Source organism: Cryptomeria japonica, chromosome 7 (genome assembly GCF_030272615.1).
Source record: "Cryptomeria japonica chromosome 7, Sugi_1.0, whole genome shotgun sequence".
Classification (NCBI taxonomy): Eukaryota; Viridiplantae; Streptophyta; class Pinopsida; order Cupressales; family Cupressaceae; genus Cryptomeria; species Cryptomeria japonica.
The window spans coordinates 723,947,587-723,954,066 of record NC_081411.1 but is presented as its reverse complement, the minus strand read 5'-3'; positions in this window follow the sequence as shown (position 1 = coordinate 723,954,066).

Here is a 6,480-nt window from a genome sequence, read left to right as displayed (position 1 = left end):
TGTTCAAATTTCTCACTATCAAAAGAGGACATATCTATAGACACCTAAAAATGTCTCATTGATCATGTACTAATTATTCGTGTACTTGATTAAATAATTCTTTAATTCATCTAATTAAGTTAATTAATCTTATTTCTTCTAATTTTCATATTCATATTTCCTCATCATCTTACTAATTATTCTATTTCTTATTCTATCATCATTTGATCATTTTAATCATTTTCTAATGTTAATTAAATATTTATTATTTAAATAATTCTGATTAATTCCCCAATTTAAATAATCTTTATTATTTAAATAAATTTCATTCTCAATTTCTATCTCTAATCATCTAATTATTTAACCCTTTTCTAAATATTAATTAAATATTTATTATTTAACTAATTATGATTTATCCTTTAAATTAAATAGTCTATATTATTTAATTAAATTCCATTTCTAAATAATTAAATAGTTTCTTTAAATTATTTAATTAACTAATTAATTCTTCAATTCCAAATCCCCAAATTCTAATTAATTCTTCTAATTTCATTTAATTAACTAATTAATTATTCTAGTCACATGTGCATGATTTCAAAAACCAAATTGAAAATCAAAGTCAAGTTCTAAATATATTCAAATGCTAAATTGAATTTAAATAAATTCAATTATTTGAATAAATATCATGCAAAGATTAAATTGAAAATCTAAGTTAAAGTGCAAGCACATGCTAAATTAATCAATTAAATCATTTATCTCTCCAGTCTCTATTTCCATCTTCTAGTTCTCTTTGTCATCTTCTTTATTTCCTCCAATCATTCTTTTTCTTCTTTCAGTTAGCTTTTTCTCAATCAGTTGACTCAATTAATCTATTCAATCTATTCTGTTTCACCTCCAAGTCAGAAGTTCAACTGTCAATCAACATGTGAGCTCACCTGAGTTCCACCTCTTGATCAATTTGTTCCACCTTTCAATCAATCTCATCCAAAAATCTATAAATTGAGCATTCAATCTTCATTTTCAATCCTCCTCCTCAATCTTGGACAATTCCTCTAGATCACGAACTTCAAATCTTTGTGTCAATTGTAGGTTGTCAGTGTAATATTTGAGAGTCATCATACCACAAAGAGAATAAGGATAATGGAAGCCATGATGCACAATAGGGAGTTTCATATTGTTTAATTTAATTCCATTTTGCATTTATTCCATTGGTTTTATGTTTGAATTGCTTAGATAGTTAAGGATTTGTGATCGTCCTTATTTCCTATTTAGCAATGGTGTATTTGAGCACGCTACATTTTGGTGAACCCGACGTGAACAACAACTGATTTACCTTCTTTATTTTCTGTGTAATTTTTGCATATCGTACGAATTTTTTCATTTTTTACAGGTTTTGCATGGATTTCGAGAACATATTTGTCATCACGCAATCGTGCATACATCATCACACAATCGCATAGATAGTATTACACATTTGACCCTTCGGGGTCACGCATTCGACCTGACAGGGTCACGCAATCGTCCTTTCCAGATCACGCATTCACAGGGAAAATTGCTATTTGATTGTTTCTATTCTCATATCTTTTATGTTCTCTAATTTGTTTAATTCTGTCTAAAATTGAGTAAATCTAGAAACGGATTAACAGTTTATGGCACGAAAGGTACAATTCAAGATTTCAGGTGCTAGAAGGACAAAGGAACAAAGAAGATAGGCCAAACGCTATCAAAGGGTTCTCCAAGCAGAAAAACAGATACAAGATTGGGAAGATCAACCAACCTTTGATAGATATAACAACTTAGTTCTCTCATATCAAGTTAAATATGATCTAATTAATATTGAATGGATGACAAGAGATTTATCTAGGGCCTCACAATTGGTTTTGCAGGTTTCTGATCGGGTTTAGCTTAATTATTTATTTATTTTTTTGTTATCTACCTATCTGTCACGCAATCGTCTTGTTTAGATTTTGAAATCGATCTGTTGGTGTCACGCATTCGATCTGTTAGAATCACACATTCATTCTATTATGTTCACGCATTAGCTCTGTCAGATTCACGCAATCTCGCAAATATTGTCACGCATTCGTTTCTGCCAATTTTTTATTCTCTGTTTTTTGTTGATTTGATTTTACTGCTAATCATCTGTTTGCAGCTTGTTGCGAATTTACAGAAAGGATCGGATTAGTATTAGATCAATTGCACTCATAATCTCACACTTCACCTTTTGGTGCTTAAAATCAACAAGGGTTAAAATGGACGTGCACGCAGAATCTCACACTTCATCTGTTGGTGCTTAAAATTAACATTGGTTAAAATTGACATGCATGTATAACACTTCGGTTTGGGCTTAAAATCAACAACGGTTAAAATTGACATGTATGCCTTCATATTTCAATTTGGTGTTTAAAATGGACTTGCACATGCGTATTCAACACCTCAATTTGGGCTAAAAAATGAACGTGAATCGGGCTGCATTAGATTAAATCACATTTGGTTTTCTTAAGGTAAAGAATTTTTTTCATGTTTGGGGTGGAACTATTGTTGCATTAAATAACTTTCCACCTGCCTTCGGGGTCTTGGGAGAAAGGAAGGAGGTGACAACAACATCCAATTTTATTTTATTCCACGTAGTGAGGGGTATCTTTGACTGGGGATTTCATCACCCCACAGAGGTACTTCAAATTGGGATGTGTTGGGGATATCATCTCTTCCAGCGTACTCTCGAGCCGGTTTTTTGAGCCGCTATATAAATATACTCATCAAGAGGCTAGAGTGTTGATTGAATTCAATATATGTGGGGGCCTTCCCTGCACAATAAGCTCAACTAAAGTCTTAAGTGGCTTGCTCTGAGAATCCGTCATTGGATCAAGACCCCTCGAAACCGTACAATAAGAACCAACTTAGTAGCCCAAAACCCTACATTCAGTGATTCCGGGAGTGCGGATCGTACCCCATAGATACCCTTCATGTACGTTACACTATGATACAGGAATCCCTCAGCTATAAGATCTTTGGATCTTCCGGGTAAGAGAGTCTGGCATGCCCGAGAAGTGTGTGCCGTGGAGTGGAGCCAGTGCTGCCAGACTCTCTATCTATTTGTTTTGTCTCGGTATTTCGTAAGGGCCTCATTGAATGGTGTCCACTTTCTAGCCTAAGATTGTATTCTATGTTTTTTTATGTATCGTTGTATCAGACCAGTATTGAGTCAGTCCTTTGGGCTATTTCAGGCCCTATCCTGTGTATCTCTAAATTCTATGAGATTGTTTGAAAAACCAGTTCAGTCAACTATATCTACCTCCAAACAATTGTTCTCAGACTTGGAAAACCACAAAACTTGTCCTACACATAGAATTACTGAAAACGAAGTCCATTTTGAAACGTCAGACAGTCCTACAAACTCAAAGTTTTACACACTTGTGACCATAGGAAGTTCTTGCATAGTTCTCATTTACATCCTTATTATCATCCTAAGCCCTCATTATCATCCTCATAAATTTCCCATATACGTCATAATCTTCTCATAAGTCCTTATATGTGTCCCATTGACCTCCTAGTTCATTTTAGTGTTGTTATAATCTTCATTTTAGTCCTTGTCTAGACTTCATATACATTTGTCTTAGTCTGTCATCATTTGCATAATTGTCCTAGAAAGTCATACCCCAAACATCTGAATCACAATCAGAGGATCAATCAAACTTAATGTCAACTCAAACAAGTTGGTCAAGTTCAATCAAACATTATCAACATTCAAAGAAATGGAGAAAACATCTTACATGTTGTGATCCTAGGTCAAAACCAAACAAGAAAACATCATGGATTGGCATTATACATTTCATAGAGAAGGTGGAAGATTCATCCCTTCCATTCCTATTCCATCGCCATCCATAGACATTTTATCTCAACAAATCAATACTTTGCAACAACAAGTGATAGACATAACTAGTCCTGACAACCATAGGAGCTGGTTAGAAAATAAGATGAGAGAAGTGATGACCATGAGGGAATCAGTATCAGGCCAACCTTCTTCTTCTTGTGAGACCATTCAAACATTCCAACCTTCATTCTTCAACAAAATCGTTCCTACCTCAGTTCAACCAACATTAGTCATGTAAACCTTCTTTTTCTTTCAACCCACTATATCAATCATACCAATCACATCAACCCAAAAATCAAACCCCATTCAACCAAAGTCCAAATCAAGATTCATATCAACCCAAAATTCAAACCTCGTTCAACCAAAATAAAAACCCTTTCAACCAAAGTCCAAATCAAAATTCATATCAACCCAACATTCAAACCTCGTTCAACCAAAATCAAACCCCTTTCAACCAAAGTCCAAATCAAAATTCACACCAACCCAACATTAAAAACTCTTTCAACCAAAATCAAACCCCTTTCAACCAAAGTCCAAATCAAAATTCATTCAACCAAAATCAAACCTCTTTCACCCAAAATCATACTCCTTTCAACCAAAATCAAATCCCTTTCAACCAAATCCCAAATCAGCCATATCTATCCACCATTTCATCATCCCCTATAGTCACACAAGACCAATCCATGCCATCTCTATTCAATAACATAATCTCTGAAGGGCTATCCATAGCACAAATCCAATATAATCCAAGTCATGATTCAGAGAGTCTCATTGAAAATCCTTCTTCATCAGGCCAATATGTTGAAACATTCCAATAATCTCCCATGAATTTCCAAACTCCTTCCCTGTGTCAAGAGGATGATTCAAAATCAGAAGAAATGAGTCCTGAAACAAATAAAGATCCAGAACAACCACTTCCATCCTACCCAATTTTTTATCAAAATCCCACCAACCAAGAATCTTATGATGATCCTATTACTACTTATCAAGTTGCCATTAGTTTTATGTTCAAAGTTATTCTATATACTCTAGTCGGTTACTACTACCAAAATATTCAGTCGGTATGCACAGTCCAATCGGTTATAGAAGAAAGTAATCACAGAGCGTAGTATACACCGAGCTGTCTATCGAGTATCATTCCATGTATACCGAGCAACAAAGATGACACACCAAGTTGATATACAACGATTGAAACATGTTACCAGATTCATTGAACCTGGACATACATATGGAAATGTGTTACAAGATCGAGGCACATAGAACCGTTATCACATTGGAAATTGTACTTAAAGATTGTGTATGATTTTGAGGTCATCTAACCAATGAAATATTTTGCATGGTTATTCATTCGATAAAACATATTTGTAAGATCGAAGCAATGAATGGATCATCGACATAAGAGATCTATTTATACAACATGGATTAAGATCAGAAAAATACATGTAGCATGACAGAAGGGAAGATATAGAGATATATGAAGCAAGACATGTGAAAGCACTAAGTGTTATGACTGTTACAGAGACACAGAGGTCACCGAGAAGGATTTCAGAGAACAGTCAAAGAACAGAGTAAACAAAAGGGCTTACCGAGTTACTATATGGGCTACCGAGATATGCTATAAGCAAGGTAATCTTATTCTGAGCACATAGAATCTACTATAACATTCCAGATGTAAAGTTGCAGATATTTGTAATTATTTTATTGTAATATTTTGAAGTTGTAAGAGAAACCTTTAACAGGATAAAAGGCTCTAATCAAGTCTATAAATTGTAAAGCCTCTAACCAGGTGCAACATTTAGATTAAGTGTTGTAAAATCCTTTAGCAAGGTAGATCTAACAGATCTTGATACTCCTAATAGGGTAAGCTATCAGAAATAGCTAAACATGTAGCTCTAAGCGAGCAACCTTTATTATTGCAGTAGTGAAGTTGTGGGTGCCATCCCCACCGCAATTTTTCTCTCTAACCAAGAGTTTTTGTGTAACCAAAATATATGTGTTATGGAGTGAATCATGTATGATTGTTATCTATTTGTTTTAGCTTTATATTATGTTACTGCACTATTCGGTTTATGCATAATAGTAAAGTTATTGTTGAAGAAAAGTTTTGAAGTACTGATTCACCCCTCCCCTCTCAGTACATTAGCTTTCCATATTGGCCCTAACAATTGGTATCAGAGCTTGATTCTTGGAAAAGGGTTTAACTGCCTAAAGAGAAAGATCTTATCAATGGAAGGCTATAAACAATCTCAGAGGATTGTGTATCTGCAAGAAGAGCTGGATCATGCTAATCAAGTAATTGCAGACATGCAAAGACAAATGCAAAAATCTCTAAAAGTGAGAAGAAGATTATATGATGATTTGCAGGACTCTCAAGAGTTAGTGGAACAAATTGAGACATCATCTGAGAACAGTATATCTGAAGAGACTGAAGAAATGATTGGAGCATTGAAAGAAAAGAACAAAGCACTAGCTGATCAACTAAAAGCAATGAAAAGAGAACATGAACATTTCAGCACACAGATGACTGAAAATCTTGATGCATTGAGGACAGCCGAGGATAAAGTAAGAGATCTAGAAAGAGAGAAACAATAACTTGAAATCTTAGTATCTTATAAGAATGATGAAAT